Raw genomic sequence first — 17,250 nt, 5'->3', positions numbered from 1 at the left:
GAAGTGAGCAGGGTCCTGCCTGTGTAGAGGGTTGTGTTCAGGGACCCGTGACGGGGAGGAGGGGGTACTGCCCAGGGATCCGGGGAATGGGGATCCCCTCTACTTTCTCCTGTTGCCTGTTCCAGTCCCTCCTCAGTCCTGCAGACCCTGAGACCTGGCAGGACCCAACGAAGCCAGCTTCAGGGAAAGAGGTGCGTTGCAAGGAGGCTGGGCACTCCCTGAATTACGTGGCAGGTGCCAGAATCAGCAGAAGATCAGGGACTGATGCCCGGGTCTCCCCACTGTCCACCCCACCCCCACCCCATCACAGCAGGGCCGTCGCTGTGTGTCTCCCCTCGTCACCCTCCCCGATCCATCCCTCAGGGATCCTGGAGCCTGCTCTGTGTACGCCAGCGAGACGTCCCACAGGAGGCATCTGGCTGGTTCTCCTGGGCCATATCTCACCCCAGGATGGACTCCCATGTCTGGGGCTCAGAGTGGGGTGGCTGGTCCGTCCCAGGGGCAAGGCTGAGGTCCCGCGCGGACGGTCTTCCAACCGCAGGGAAGTGGTCCTGGGTGCACAGGAATCACAGTGCCCCTAAACCCTGGTAAGGGCCCTGAAGACGGCAGGCCCGCCAGGGAGCTTCCAGCTTATGGATATTTTTTATTGCTGATATGGGAAGTAAGGGCAGATTTTTAACGGTTTTCTTCTGGCAGATGTAGTGGAAAGCAACCAGCCTTGAGGAATGACCACAGGGGAGGCCTCAAGCATTTGCAGTGTCCATGGACATGTTGAAATTGAGCAGCGCTTGTGTTTGCAGGTGACGTGGTGGGTTCCAGTTCCCACTGGAGCTGATTAACGGTCTGACGACATGCAGACCAGGAGTCTGGACTCTTTCGGCCCCGTGTGGTCCTCGGCCCAGCAGCCTCAAGCAGAAAATGGCAGCATGAATGAAAGCAGAACCCGACCCGCTGTCGGCAGCGACCAGCCCGGGCAGGGACGTCTGCATCCATGGTACCTGTCCAGGAGCTGAGAGATCTGTTTAGTGACGAGTCCGGGAAGTGAGGCTGCCTACAGTAACCACCCGGCCAGATCCGGGAAGCCGAGCGACAGCTCCTGCCCAGACCTGGTCAGTAGCTGGCAGCTCTCCTAATTTTTGTCCCCACTTGCAATTTAGGACCAAGCAGAGGGAACTGAAGGAAGGAAGCCCTGGGCGTTGCCCTGTGAGGGTGTGGAACCAAAGCTGGAGACCCACCCTGGGCACCTGTGTCCTAAAGCAGGTGGTGCTTAAAACAACACAGATGTATAATCTTACCAGTTCTGGGGCCAGAAGCCCGAACGGTCTCACTGGGCTAAAATCATGGTGTTGGCAGCGCTGTGTGCCTCCGGGAGGCTCTAGAGAATTTGTTTCCTTGCCTCTTCCTGTTTCTGGAAGCCTTTATTATCAGAACCTGTCCTGTCTGATTCTCTCCTCTGCCGCTTCCACAGACCCTTGCAATTACAGTGGGCTCTGTGATGGTTAATGTATGAGTCAGCCTGGCTGGGCCATGGTGCCCAGGTATATTAAACGTTATTCTGGAGGTTTCTGTGGGAGCGTTTTGAGTGAGATTTGTATTTGAATTGGTGGGCTGTGGGTACAGCAGATGGTGGGTGGGCCTCATCTAATCAGTCGAAGGTCTGAATAGAACAAAAAGACTGATGTCCCCCAAGCAAGAGGGACTTCCACCAGCAGAGGGCAGCATCAGCTCGTCCCTGGGTTTCCAGCCTGCCGGCCTGCCTTGCAGAGTTCGGATTTGCCAGCCCCCGCAATCCGTGAGCCACTTCCTTAAAATGAATCTCTCTCTCTCTGCACCACCTGTTGGCTCTGTTTCCTGGAGAGCCTAACACGGGCCCAGGCAGATAATCCTGGATAATCTCCCATCTCAAGTGCAGTGCATTAGCATCTTAGCTCCACCTGCAGCCTCGGTTATCCTTTGCCACATAAAACTCAAGATGTTGTCAGGTTCTGGAGGCTACAGGACTGGGCTGTGGGTACCTTTGGAGGGTCATTGTTCTGCAGACCACAATGTCCTTTGCCCATGTTCCAGTAGGACTGTCTGCTTTTTTCACTATTACATTTCGAGTGTTCTTTATATTCTAAATACGAGTACTTTGTTAGATCCTCGAGTTTTCTCAGTCTGTAGCTTGTCTTCCAATCTTTACAAGGTCTTTTGTAGAACGACAGTTGTTTTAATTTTGCTGAAGTCCAGGGTATTGATTTTTCTTTTTTATGGACCGTGCTTTTGGTGTCATGGTTGAGAGCTCTTCCTGGAGCCTTAGGTTCTGAAGATTTTCTCTTATCTTCTAAAAATTTTATAATTTTATGTTTAGATCTGTGATCAGTTTTGAGTTGCTTTTTGATAAGGTGTGGCTTTTGTTCAAGGTTCATTATTTTGCCTTTAGATTTATGATTGCTCTAGCACCATTTTTTGAAATGGCTGTTCTTCTTGCGCTGAACAGCTTTGGCTTTTTTTGTTTTTGAAGAATCAGTTGGTCGTAATTCTAGGGGACTCTTTCTGGGTTCTCTGTTCTGTGTCTTCTGTTTTATTGATCTGCGTGTTTATGCCTCGACTGGTGTCGCGCTGATTACTGGAGCTGCTTCAAAAGCCTCGGAGACAGGGACAGTAATGCTGCTTCAGTTTTCTTTTGCAAAACGGTTTTCACTATTCTAGTTCCTTTGCCTTTCCATGTCGATTTTAGGATAATCTTGTCCTAACTGAAAAATGTTTTGCTGGGATTTTGATGGGAGTTGTGTTAAACCTGTACATCAATTTGATGAGAATTATTAAATATTTTTTCTGTATGAATTGATACAATTGTGTGATTCTTTCTTCATTAGCTTCCTAATGTGGTCAATTACATTGAGAATTTTTTTTTTCTGTTTTCTCCATTTTGCTGTTGAGCCCATCCTGTGAGTTTTAAATCTTTTTCAGGGACAGTATTTGTTCGTTCTAAAGGTCCATGTAGTTCTTCTTTGTGTTTTCTGTTTGTTTGCTGAAGCTTCTGTATCTTTCTTGAGACTTTCTATTTTTCTTTTGTTTTGAGTATGTTTGTAGATGCTTGCTGAAGCATTGTTGCCGTCACTGCTTTGGATTCCTTATCAGATTATTCTAACACCTGTGGTATTCAGCGTGGGTGTCTGGTAAACGTCTTTTCTTGTTTCTTTTGACGTCTCCTTGGCTCGTGGTGCGGTGGACGGTCTTCGATGGAAATGTAGGCGGGGTGTGCACTATGCCCTGAGACTCTGGACCTCAAACCTGTCCTTCACCAGGAAGGACCCTGACACCTGATTTAGGGGATCAGCTCTGAGCAGAGGGGCTGGTTTAATTCTCAGCTTGGTCGTGTGCTGGGTGGCGACCTCAGACCAGCCACTTACACTCTGATCCCATGGGGGCAGCCGTTCCCGAGGGTCCGAGTCACTTATCCCCAGCTGACGCCACCCGGCCCCCTGCTCGCTGGGCTGTCCCGCCTGGCGGCGCTGCCTCCCGCCCCCCGAGGCGCTTCGCCGGCCTGCTCTCGTCCTGGGCGCTCTGTCTCTGCGGCTCTGCTGTTTCCTGCCGCACCCTGGCTTCTGCTGTTGACGTCCCAGGAGGGTTCCGTGCTGGCCAGATGCTGAGCTGATGGGCTTGGCAGGATTTTGGGGTTCTGGAAAGATTTGTTGGAGGCACTTTTGGGCTCAAATAAAGAGAGCCTGGGGCCAGGCGGGGGAGCAGCAGGAACAGCGCGTTTCCAAGTCCAGGGAGCAGTCGTCCGCTCCCACAGGCTGCAGAGGAGACAGCGAGGTGCTCGGACCTGCCGGGAGGCCCCGGAGAAGTGAGGCCAGGGCCGTCGGACAGTCCGTCCGCGTCACCAGACGCCCGGTTAAAGATGACGTCAACACAGGTTTGCTGTTTTCACTTATGAAAATGTCCCGGACCCACCGCGTGGCCAGACCTGGATCCTCAGTTGCTTTAAACAGAAGCGGTGCTGGCTGTCACAACGTGCCCTGCTTTCCAAGCAGAATTAATGGGGGTGAGTGGAGGAGGACGCACACAGCGGTTGCTGTGTGGCTTCTGGCGAAACGGGCCCAGTGAGCAGCCTTCCCGGGCGCCACGGCCTTGCTTGCGGTGTGGACGCGTGGGCCCAGCCGCCCCGGCCGGCCGCTGGTGCCCGCAGTGCTGGCGCTCTGAGCTGCTGGTCGCCTCTCGTCCTCCGGTCTCTGCCGTCTGTGCCATTGTCCTCTCACTTTTGTCTTCAGAAAGCTTTAAACAGAGCTGCCGGGAAAGAGTGACCACATCAGAGGCACCGGGTTCCGATGCCCCACGGATCAACCGCAGAGACTGGTCTGCCGCTGCTGCAGAGGCGGGCGGGGGCCGGGGTCCCAGGGGAGGCCCGGGGCGGTGGCCAGGGGCCCGTCCCACCGGGAGTGTCCACTGGCGGTCCGGGCACGGCAGCCCAGCCCCGCTGTGACGCGCCCGGGGCCGCTGGCGGCGCAGGGCTCTGCGCCTGGGGGCCCCAACCTTGACCCCGATGGGCCGGGATAGCTCTGCCTTGCCAGGGCCCTCTGCTGGGAAGTCTAAGGGAGGCGCCAGAAGAGACGCCAGGGAGGCGCCGCCTCTGCTGAGGAGGTGGCAGGGAAAGGTTGCCTGAGTAAGGACGTCCCTGAGAGCATCCCTGTGCCCGCTCACTCGCTCACTCGCTCACTCGCTCACTCGCTCATTTGCTGCCTCATTCATTCATCCTCCTTGTCTCCGCATGGGCTGCGCTTTCTGAGAGGACCCAGTTTCAGTGCTGCCGTTACAGGAAGTCAGACGGGCTGCGCATCTCTACGTGCAATGAAGCCCAGTCTCTTGGCTGTGACGGGTCAGCCCAGATGCTCGGGCCTGGAGGGCCTGGGCGCATGTGCTCCCCGAGACCAGCTCCCCTTTCGGGCTCCGTTCTGCTCATCTCTTGAATTTAAAGAATCCAATATTGCTTTGAGAACTAATCTTGGCAAGATCGACTCTATTATACAAAATGCGCTGTGGTTTGAGGACGGAATCCCTTTACAAGTAAAGAAAAATTCTTACTTACGTAGAATTAAGGATTAATTGGAAAATTCAGAGAAAAATCAATCAGGGCTTACATACAAAGTTGTGCTAGACATGCTTATCCAGGACCAGTCCTTTCAAAACCTACTGCTGTGGAGTCGGGCCTCTGCTAGCTGAGCTTAAGAGCAGTATTTTTTTAAAGGATGTCATTACCCAGAGAGACGGCAGGGAAACGGCAACGAACCCGTAGGGACGCTCCTGGCCTGCAGCACTCCCACAAGCGCGTCCGCTTTCGCCCGTCACTGCGGAGACCAGACAAGGGCTAGACACTCTCGGCGTTCTTTGTGCGGTGCGTTCACAGACCCACGGGCACCAGGCCTGCAGATTGTGGGACCAGGAGTGAGTAAGAATTGAAGCGGGAGAGCCTGCATATCTCGGCTTCGTGGTCGTCTTTAAGATTCTAGAATCATGACTGGAAACAAAACCACTCCGTCCCCACCGTGGCGCTAACAGCCGCGTGTGCTGACTAGTGCGGAAGGGGTTTTTCTGAGCCTCGACCTTTTCAATTGCTCGTCACTGTGACCGACAGACCTGGGTAGCAGTTTCCTCTTGGTGAGCTTCTAAAACTGATGGAACTCTAGCTTGGAAAGCCCTAAGTGAGCAGAGCTGCATCAGGGCGTGTCTGGGCCCCGGATCACCCAAAGTCTGGCTCCAAGAAAGGGGGAGCGGCTTGGCTCGTGACAAAGAAGAGAAAATTGGTGCTACACCCCGTACTTAACGTGACAACACGCGGCTAGTGAGCATTTAATGGCCCCCCGTCTGCTCATTTTTGTCACCCGTTTGGGAATGTCACTTGCTTTATACTTAGTCCTGGGGTGGAGGGTTCACTTCGCGCTCAAGTGAATTAGTCAAGGTTCTTTAAAAATCAGAACAAAAGTACTGGGAGATGCTCACAGACGTGAGGAGACTGAGCGTGTGCACCCTTGCTCAGATAGTGTGTAATTAACTTAAAGGGATCGGGGCCGAATGCGTGAACTGGCAGAGAAATTCTGCATTTGGTGAGATCTTCACCTTAACGGGGAACGTAATTTTTAACCTGAGGTCATTCTTGGAGAGACATCAAAGGTCACGCCAGGTCAGTTACTGCTCTTTGGCACAGAAAGAGCATCACTTTCAAAATAGAATTAAGGGGTTTTATTTCAAGCTGTGCAGACCCGATCACGTGTTTTTTATATATACACACACACACACTCACACACACTTTTTCTTTTTCTTTAACACTAGTTTTTCATGTTTTGTTTTCATTCTCCCAATGTTTCCCCATAGAAATTCTCTTTTCTATTCTTCGTCTAAGTAAGGGCATCCTAGAACCCAGAGATTCCAGAAAAGAGGCAGAATTTGTCAGTTTGAAAAAAGTGTGAAGCTCTCTGCTCATCGTTCTAATGTCCTACAGGGAAGTTCAACTTAACAGGAAAGCTCGCTCTAACTGCTGTTACATTTTGCAACAAGTGAGTGAGAAACGGTTTTCTCGTTTGCTGACTTTCTTAAGACAACATCACAGCCTTGAAGCCAGGCGGGGTGTGCTGTTTCCTCTCGCCCTGAGATCGTGCATCCCCAGCCCCGGCCCAGCAGAGACCACGCTTCGTTGTAAGTGAGAACTCAAGTGTCCGATAACAGTGCAGAACGAATAAAAGCCTCGGCGCTCTGGCACTAGAAGAAAGGGAGAAGTACAACAGGCATCTTTTGATTTGTAAATGTCCAGAATCCCACAGCAGCTGTATCTTTTACCAGCGCCCGCTGTCCACGGTGGGTCTGCAACAGCGGACCTGCAGTTCACAGATCCAACCATAGATGTCGCCACAGTACGCAGCTCCCTAAAACCTCATCGGCACAAACGGCTTATTGGCTCAGGTGGCTGAATTTTTTACCATTAGAGAGTTCTTCCTTTGCTTAAAGTATTATGTTATTGGGGTACCACTGAAAATTAAATACTTTTGGAAGAGGTAAAGCGTTAATAATTCACCAGGCGTTGATATTCCAGAGCTAATTAATTTAGAAGATGGCTTTCCTACTGCAGTGAAAGGCTGGCAAGTCTGCAGGCTCAGGACCGGAGTGGACCAGCAGTGAAGGCTGTAGGCCCCTACCTGATGTCTGCGCTGCGGGAAGGCCAGAACTCTTAGGGTGGCTGGCTTGGAGGGAGGAAGACATTTTCCTCCATCCTAAATGTGCCTGAGGGTGCCTGTATCTCTCCCATTCAATTAAGAAAGCAACACTTTTAAAATTCACAAGATGAAATTCTGTAGAAATCCGAGTTGGGAACCAAGGAGAGACAGCCAGGACCGTTGCAAGGGCGGCGTCTCTTTCAATCTGAAATCGGACGCTTGGAATTCTGAATTTTCTAATTTTGTTGTCTAGTAGTTCTTGGAGGTGAATAGGCCAAATAATTCCATTTTCATAGGTCTCATCATTGATGTCTGCTCATAAAATCTGCTTCCTTGCATCTGTGTGCCCGAGGCTGGGATGCAGTCATTTTGGAGGCTCCAGGTGGCCCAGAGCTTCTGTGCAAAGTTGTTTTGCACAAAGAGAGCTGCAGAAACAATCCTGGCTTTTCGTTTTGATTTCCCTTCTATTGATTTCCATGAGGAACATCTAATTCTAAATCCTGGAGACGGCTGACATGGTCATTCAATGGAAGCTTCGTAGTGCAGGAGCCACTGAGAAAGTGGAGAGGGAAGACCACACAAAGTCCACCGGGACGAGGAGTCGAGGGCTGATTTTATTCTGAGACCAAATTTGTGCCAAAAGCTTAGCGGGTCACAGGCCGGGGCCATCATTTAAGTATGAGGGACCTGACGCATGGGGCGTGAGTAGAAAAAGCAGCCTGTGACTCTCTGTTCGTGGAGAGCAATTTCAACCAATGGTTTTGTTTGCACATCTCTTCAAACATTTATTTGAAGTAACTGAGTGAACTTTAAAAAATTAATTTTGGTCTTAAAAAGAAAGATGACACTTCTTACCCTGGGACTCCAGGTGGACACAAAGCTGGCCCTGGCCCGACGACAGTCCTGCTCCCCACGTGGCCGTGGCTCCCACAGGAGGGAGGATGTCACAGGGGCCCCGGCCAGGCGCCCCGCCATGCTCACAGGTCCTTCCTTTGCAAACGGCCACTTCGTGTACTCAGTGGGCAGCCCGTGCCTGAGGGCCAGCACAGGGACTTGGCGTAACAATGCAGCGTCTCACTAGTGACACCTGAGTTATCTGTCCTACAGGGATGCCTTGAATTCGAAAGTTTTCCAGCTTTATTTCACTCTGAAAGGAAGGAAGTCAAAGTGCGGTCTTGTTGTGTTTCCAGATGCATTTCCCTGCAGTCAGGTTTCACATCAGGACAGCGTGCAGGGGGCTTGCTCAGGCGTCTGTGTCCCAGGAGGACTGAGAGGGCCGCGCCTGCCCCGGGCCGGCCTGCTGACCCCACTGGCCCTGGAGGAGCTCTGAGTCGCCCTGCCGGCTTCAGGGCCGGGGGCTTCCTGTGCACCTGGGACCTGAGACCGGCCCACCCTCAGAGGGCCCCCTCCAGGCCGTCAGCTGCCTTGTCCTGGGGTAGGCGCCCCTCTCTGGGCACAGCAGGAGGAGGAGAAGGGAGGGAAGGCAGGAGACAGAGGAGGGGGGCCCAGGACCCTTGCAGGGGGGACAGTGGGCATGGTGGGGCTGAGGGGGAGCCGCTTGGAGGGCAGAGCCCAGAGGTGCCAGCGGCAACTTCAGCAGGTTGTCCTCTCCTCATTCCCACCCTCACCTTTCCGATGACGCCTCCCTCCACCTCCAGCGCCGTGACCTTGATCACACGCCTGATTAGCTGCCCCTGAGAGCACCTGCTCTGACCTCATGGCCTGGGTGCTGCCAGGGGCCTCGCCTGCTCTTTCTGCCTCTGCTGCCTCCTGCCTCGTCCCTGCATCATCCGCTGCTCTTTTAAACCCCTCACCTGGCCTGTGCTGGTGGGGATGCAGGGGGAGATGGGGGGCAAACCCTCTGTGACCTCAGGCGAGGCCTGGGCTCTCATGCCTCAGTTTCCCCATCTGTGCAGTGGGGCCACTGACCCCTGCACCCTCAGTAGGTGTGTGGATTAGACAGTGTTCGCTCAGGTGGCCAGGTGGTGAGGGAATGAATGGGTCAGGTGCCATTTTTGGCAGCTCAGGGTGCAAGAGCTCCTTCACCAAGGGCTCCCTGAGGTGGGGGCCCGGCCCAGTCCCCCCGGGGCTTTGGGGTCAGTGTCTGACTTTGCCGTCCCCTTCGCCTCTCCCCTCGGTTCCCCGACCCTAACAGACCTGCCGTGGCTCTTCGGCCAGGCTCCAGCGGCCCATTCCAGTGTCTGGTGTCCCCTGACGCTGGGCCCCCTCTGGATGCCCCCAGCCGGGTCGGGCTCCTTCGGATGGTCAGACCTCCTCTTGGCCCAGCTCCCGGTGCCTCCTGACTTTTGTGACAAGTTCAGAGCCTTGGAAGGGCGATGCCATCTACCCCCAGTCTCTAGGCCTGTCTACCTTTCAGCCCCTAGAGAGACGGCGTGCCTCACCGCCACCGATATGCGCTGATGTTCTGTTGGCACAGAAATCGTCCCCTCTGAGGAGCGTTTCAAAGGACTGTGTGATGTTCGGTGACCTGTCCATCCCACTGGGACTTCACTGGACGCATCTCCTTTGTCCACTCTCGTCACTCCCCTCGGTGCTTCTCGCTGTATCCCAGTGTGCTGCCTGCTGATCAGACTTTTGGAAGCGTTTAAAAATGTTCTCTTCTGCAAACACGGCCCGGAGTCCACCCACCGCACCACTCAGGGCCGGGCGCTGGGCAAGGTCCCCCCGCGCCTCGTGAGCGTCTGAGTCACAGAGTCAAGGAAAGTTTCCGAGCTGAAGTGTCCTCAAGAGGTGAGGCCAACAAGAGACTCTGGAATAACTTCTGCTGCTGTTGGATTGAAAACAATCCATGTTTGGGGGAGGTGAGCGAGAGGATGGATGCCCTCTTTTAAAGAGCAGGCGTCGCCAGGGAGCTGTCCCCTGAATGCCTGGCGGGCGCCGTAGTTCCAAGGACGAGAGCCGCCGGGGCCGGCTGTGCGGCGTGGCCTCCAAGAGCTGCTTGTTCCCCGGGAGCCGCAGCTCATGTGGATGCGGGGCTCTCGCGCCTTGCTGCTTTGCGCGCTTGGGTCAGGATGCAGGGACTTCGGTGGCTCTGGTAAGCTGGCGGCCTCCGGGTGTGGGCATAGGCAGACTGTAGACGGCCTTCTTGCTTTATCAAAAGGGTTATTTATTTATTTACCACGGAGAGTGAGTGTGTTTTCCCCAGAGAGACTGCAGGGCTGCCCGCCTGGTCGCAGAGCCCATCCGCTGGGGATGGGGACGCACTACGGAGCCAGCGGCGCCCACACCCTTGCTCCCAACGGCGTGAAGCCTACGCCACCGTTTTGATAACGGCCACATTGTAACTTCCCGTCCCTGGAATGACAGTCATCCCTAACGCCCCACCAGCCTGCGCTCCTGAAGAACAGTGCTGTGCTTAACGGGGAATCTAAACAAGCTGGGGGGAAAGGGCCTTGGTTGGTAATGGCACACACCTCAAAATGTTAATTCCTGAAGTGGACAGATATGTGCACCTCCTGGGAATGACTGTTTGAATTTAAGAAATGAAGCAACATTCAGATTGTTCTGAATGAAAGCGTGTGGCCCCAGGCCCTGCAGAGGAGGACGGTGTCTGAACAGACTCATCCACCTGAAGTGTGGGAGAGGAACCCTGCTCTCAGTGCGATTGTTAGAGCACCCACAGCCACAGACAACCACCCACAACCATGTACAACCACGGACAACCACCCACAGCCACAGACAACCACCCACAACCATGGACAACCACCCACAGCCACGGACAACCACCCACAACCACCCACAACCATGGACAACCACCCACAGCCACGGACAAACACCCACAACCACCCAAAACCACTCACAACCATGGACAACCACCCACAGCCACGGACAATCACCCACAGCCACCCACAACCACCCACAACCACGGACAACCACCCACAACCACCCACAGCCACGGACAACCACCCACAACCACCCACAACCACGGACAACCACCCACAGCCACGGACAACCACCCACAGCCACGGACAAACACCCACAACCACCCAAAACCACCCACAGCCATGGACAACCACCCACAACCACGGACAACCACCCACAACCATGTACAACCACGGACAACCACCTACAACCATGGACAACCACCCACAACCACCCACAACCACGGACAACCACCCACAGCCATGGACAACCACCCACAACCACCCACAACCACCCACAACCATGGACAACCACCCACAGCCACGGATAATCACCCACAGCCACCCACAACCACCCACAACCACGGACAACCACCCACAACCACCCACAACCATGGACAACCACCCACAGCCACGGACAAACACCCACAACCACCCAAAGCCACCCACAGCCACGGACAACCACCCACAACCACCCACAACCATGGACAACCACCCACAGCCACGGACAACCACCGACAGCCACCCACAACCACCCAGAACCACGGACAACCACCCACAACCACCCAAAACCACCCACAGCCATGGACAACCACCCACAGCCACGGACAACCACCCACAGCCACCCACAACCACCCAGAACCACGGACAACCACCCACAACCACCCACAACCATGGACAACCACCCACAGCCACGGACAACCACCCACAGCCACCCACAACCACCCACAGCCACGGACAACCACCCACAACCACGCACAACCACCCACAACCACCCACAACCATGGACAACCACCCACAGCTACGGACAAACACCCACAACCACCCAAAACCACTCACAACCATGGACAACCACCCACAGCCACGGACAATCACCCACAGCCACCCACAACCACCCACAACCACGGACAACCACCCATAACCACCCACAACCACCCACAGCCATGGACAACCACCCACAACCACCCACAACCATGGACAACCACCCACAGCCACGGACAACCACCCACAGCCACGGACAAACACCCACAACCACCCAAAACCACCCACAGCCATGGACAACCACCCACAACCACGGACAACCACCCACAACCATGTACAACCACGGACAACCACCTACAACCATGGACAACCACCCACAACCACCCACAACCACGGACAACCACCCACAACCACCCACAGCCATGGACAACCACCCACAGCCACGGATAATCACCCACAGCCACCCACAACCACCCACAACCACGGACAACCACCCACAACCACCCACAACCATGGACAACCACCCACAGCCACGGACAAACACCCACAACCACCCAAAGCCACCCACAGCCACGGACAACCACCCACAACCACCCACAACCATGGACAACCACCCACAGCCACGGACAACCACCGACAGCCACCCACAACCACCCAGAACCACGGACAACCACCCACAACCACCCAAAACCACCCACAGCCACGGACAACCACCCACAGCCACCCACAACCACCCAGAACCACGGACAACCACCCACAACCACCCACAACCACCCACAACCATGGACAACCACCCACAGCCACGGACAACCACCCACAGCCACGGACAACCACCCACAACCACGCACAACCACCCACAACCACGGACAACCACCCACAGCCACCCACAACCACCCACAGCCACGGACAACCACCCACAACCACGCACAACCACCCACAACTACCCGCAGCCACGGGCAACCACCCACAACCACCCACAGCCACGGACAACCACCCACAACCACCCACAGCCGTGCACAACATCTGAGTGCAGACCTGTAAGGGCCTTGCTAGCAAGCCAAGTGTGAGGGTTCCACCACAAGTGGTGAATGGGACTTGGGAGACAGTTTGAGACAGTGACGGTTTCTGACCGTAGCGCTGGAGTTCTCGAAGAGGTTTTCTGGAGCCCTCGTCTATGACACTGTCCCAGTCCAGTCAGCGTGTTGGTGGCGGGATGGGAGCTGGTGTTTGCTCCTTCCCCTGGACCACGAGCTTTGTGGATGGCTAGGGCCAGTGCTCCTGCCCTGCTGGTTGAGCAGGCACGTCCCACAGGCCAGAGCCAGGGCGTGGGGACAAGGGGGTCTGCACGCAGGGCAGCTGTGGAGGGCAGCGGCCGCCCGTCGGGAAGGAGCCCAGTGAGGCTGTGCTGAGATGACAGCGACCCCGCTGGGTGCCTGAGACAAGGGGGCCCACAGGCTGCCTCCACAGCCAGTGCCTGGGGCTCAGGTGTGCCCGGTGGGGCCCTTGGGGGTGGGGCGGAGGGGGTTGGTTACTGGGGAAGGATGTAGGATGCCCGAGCGCTCAGGAGGGGCACTGGCACCAAAGGCAACACAGAGATGTTGCTCCTTCGAATAATCTGAACTGTCCCCCAGTTTGTCCTCACGTGGGGCCCCAGAGGGCAGTGCCTTGTATTGTCCTGAATTCCAGCATGTTAGGAAGACGGGCCTGGAACAGAACAGCCATTAGAGAGAAATGACCCAAATCTTGCTTGTCCAGAAGGACCAGCCCAGGTGTGTGCTCTTTCGGGAGACTTTCCTGACCTCTGTGACTATCCTGCAAAAACCAACCAGGATGCACATCACCGTATATGCGCCAGGAGACAAATGTCCCCCAGCCTCCAGATGTGGCCCTGCACCCGGCCAGCACCATCCGGCAGTGCGCTTGTCCAACCGCAGCCCCCAGGGTGGGGTCCACACCAAGCAAGCTAAGCAGGCTTGCAGGACCCTGGCGCCCTTTCCTGGCGCCCTGCATAAGACGCACCGGAGATGGGCAGACTCGGGTTCCAGACAGAGGCTCAGGGCGGAGGCCTCTGCACCTGAGCACGACTCCCAGCGGAACCAGCGCTTGGCTTTTGGAAGATCACGCCCCAGCTCCGTCAGGCAGGAGGGAGCTGTGTCCTCTGGAAACCCTGTGGGTGAGAGGCCCAGGGGTCATTCTTCCCCAGAGCAGCAGCCATTGGAGAAAGCAGAGGTCGCTCCTTTGGGCCAGTTTCCTGGATGGCACGCTCCCCGCCCCCGCCCCGTCCTAGAGTCTGGAGTAGCTGCAGTCGGCTTGTCTGGTTTAATCTGTGTGTGGGTTGAATTTGCTGGTTTGTTTATAAAAACCGGGCCCAGAATTTTCCCTCCTCACCGCCCCTCTTAGCCACTGATCAAGCCCCACAGGCTGTTTGCCGTGACTTCAACGCGCACAGGCGCTCGGGGGCCAGCGGGGCCCGGCAGGTGCAAGAGACGGCATCTCTCACACGCTCCGGGGCAGCGAGGTGTTAACAGCTGAGGTCTCCGTCCGCTGAAGCCCATCTGGGGACACGGGACTTGGAGAGACACATGGAGGGGAGTGTGGCAGGAGGCGCCCCACTGGGTGCTTTGTGGTCAGGGGTGGGCGGGGGGCTGCAGCTGTGATGGGGGCAGGTGAGCTCCACGTGTCCAGGTCTGACCCCCTGAGGGAGGCGACGAGGCTGGGTTTTACGTGGAGTCTGCTGTTGTAAGTACTTAGCAGGCTGAACAAAACAAGCGGGTGGCCCCCTCAGGTCCTGTGGCCACCCTTGTGGGCTGAGAAGCTTCGAGAAGTTTGGGCCTCAATGTCGTGCTGGTCTCTGCCACTGGAACCCAAGACCGTCCCCCAAGGCCCCACGTGCCTGTGGGCAGTCCCACTGCAGCAGCAGCCAGGGCGCAGGAGCCAGGACTAGGAGACCAGGTGCCCCTGACAGAGGGCTCACTGTCCACACCTGTGAACATGGCCCATTGCTGTCACTTCCATAAGAAAAAGCCAGAGCCGGGCTGCCGGGTACCCGAGTCAGCGACGATGTGACTGACCCGCCCACCCTCACCCAGGACGGCACCTGCTTTGCCCGAATGTTGAAATAACACCCATTTATTTTGCTCAAGAAATTAGGGTCCAATTTAGCAAAACGCCGTGTGCCGCCCTCCATCCCCCAACAGAAGTGACGGAAACCTGATAGTTCAGTTTATTCCTTGTTCCTACATAAACGGCAAACGACCGGTACGAGACTGTTTTCCCGAGTTAGATTTTTTAGGTAAAGGACTCGGACTCTTTATGACGCCAGCCCGTAAGTTACGGAAACAGACTTCATTGTGACACGCTTGGTCGAGGTCCTGGAAGACCACCAGAGCAAAGGCTCATGATTGTGGTTGTCACCCGTTTCCCCCAGGACTGTAAACACTGCGGCCCAGTTCAGCAGAGACGTTCCCTGGACGCCTTGTCCCGGAGCCGGGAAGGCAGCGCGAGCTGTGGCTGCGCCAGGTGGCCTGCCTGGACCCCGTGCGGGGGGGGGGCTGCCAAAGTGGCAGCCCACGACGAGGGCGGCACAGAGCGCGGCCGGGACCCCTGCGGCGACAGGTGCCTGCGCTCCGTGTGCGAGAACGTGCACCTGCATAGGCCGGCTTGTCCGTGATGCGCTCGGGTCTGTGGCACGGGGACCGGCCGGCGCCTGCGAGGCGACAGCCACACCCGCCGCTGCCTCTTTGGTTTCTTTCGTCTGAACGGGGACGAAAGGACGCTTTTTACATTTTAAGTAACGGCGTGTTACCTCTAATTTTCCCATTTGAAGTTGAAGTTTTCTTTTGATCGCCATTGATTTGTCAGTGATCTCGACGTGCAACTTCACTCAAATACACAGCAAATTCCGAAGTCGCTCCACAGTCCTGGCTTAGCTGCCGCGGGGTCACATCTGTCAGGCGTGGCTGGAAAGTGCAGAGGGTCTGTGTCTGCACCTTATTTGTATTTATAAATCCCACCGCATTACTGCACCCAGACGCCACGGGCGGTGCGTTGGTGTGGAGTCACTGCCTCGCTTTCTGGCGACAGTGCCCGAGCCTCTGGGCGCCGAGCGCGTGTTGCCTCCCGAGGAGCTTGTGATCGCCTGGAAGTGCCGCTCGCTGCGGCCCCCGCTTGCCATGTGGTTAGTGCGACCGTTTCAGGGGAGAAGGACTGTAATGCAGATTACGTGCGGGAAGGAAAGAAACTCATAAAAGAATTAACTGTGAAATAATGTCATTGTCCACGGGGTCTTGAACTTTTGTGTTTAACATGCAGAAAAATGTAAGCAGGTGTTTTATCTTGCTGCTCGGGCCCCCCCAGGAGACGTTAGACGCTAACTCGGGGGGTGCACGTGGCCTGTTGCATCGCAGCGACCTGGGGCTAATGTCTTAAAAAGGTTAAGCCGGCATGTTCCGCAATGAATTACCACTGTCATTCAACTCATTAGAAGAGTTTATGGACTTACAGTATGTCTGTAATTTATAGCCTGCTCCGTGACAAAGCCGAATGCTAACATGTGCCTAATTTCCAGGGTTATCTCAAGTTCCATTTGTCTCCCCACGGACAATGCGCCTCTGATTCCGTGCTTCATGGATGAGGTACATGCGGTTTCATATTTAGTGCCATCAATCACAGGGAATTGCCTCCAGCGCGCGCCTCGGTTCAAAGCGATTTCTCCGCAGCCTCTGGTGAGTGACGGAAGGTTGCTGAGCCGGCGGGAGGCATCGTCCTCCAGCGTCCCCAGAGGTGACAGGCAAGGCCTTGTGTCCCTGGGATGCCGGAGGCCCCGCCCGGGTGGCCCCTGGTTCCAGAACATCCATGCACAGTTCACCCTGGGATGCGGGGCCAGGGGGCCACTTCCGGCACAGGGAGGTTTCTGGATGCCTGGCTTCCCTGCTGCGGGAAGTCCCTGCTGGGGACACTGACCATAGCTTGATGCTGGGGTGTCCACCTAGAGCGCTGCTCCCGGCCACTGTCCTCTCCTGCAGGTGCCATCCGGCCACAGTGTCCGACTGCCTCGTGGTTAAAGTGTCAACAGAAGCCTCCGTGTGAGGTGGGAGCATCCAACCCTCAGAAGCCATGGTTCCAGCAAGTTCCAGAATCGCTGGGGAGGGGCAGGTTGGCCCAGTGGAAAAGCCGGTTTTACAAGGGCTTTACAGTTTGTGCAGGAGACCAGCCGCAGTGGTCATGAAAAGTGGGCTCGCGGCGGTGGGGGGGGGCAGGAATAGCACGTGCCGATGGCACAGCTGTGACCCCAGGACCTGACGGGGGCCTCCCTCCCCAGGGGCATTCTTGCTCTTTTTTCACAGCCCCCAACTCCTTTGGTCAGAATCCTCTTTCTTCCTGTGTTCTTCTATCAGACCCTTACTGACGGTTTTAAA

The 17,250-nt window shown here is 55.8% G+C and overlaps 1 long non-coding RNA gene across 1 annotated transcript; it reads left to right on the top strand.

The window, feature by feature from the left end:
* Window positions 1-68: 68 nt before the first annotated feature.
* On the top strand, window positions 69-17,039 carry LOC140685578 (uncharacterized). The gene is made up of 4 exons (XR_012058848.1): window positions 69-191; window positions 801-1,109; window positions 16,401-16,557; window positions 16,858-17,039. It is a non-coding gene; the product is annotated as an uncharacterized lncRNA (long non-coding RNA).
* The last annotated feature ends 211 nt before the right edge of the window (window positions 17,040-17,250 follow it).

This window comes from Vicugna pacos, chromosome 14, assembly GCF_048564905.1.
Source record: "Vicugna pacos chromosome 14, VicPac4, whole genome shotgun sequence".
Classification (NCBI taxonomy): domain Eukaryota; kingdom Metazoa; phylum Chordata; class Mammalia; order Artiodactyla; family Camelidae; genus Vicugna; species Vicugna pacos.
This window is presented reverse-complemented; position numbering and strand designations above follow the sequence as displayed.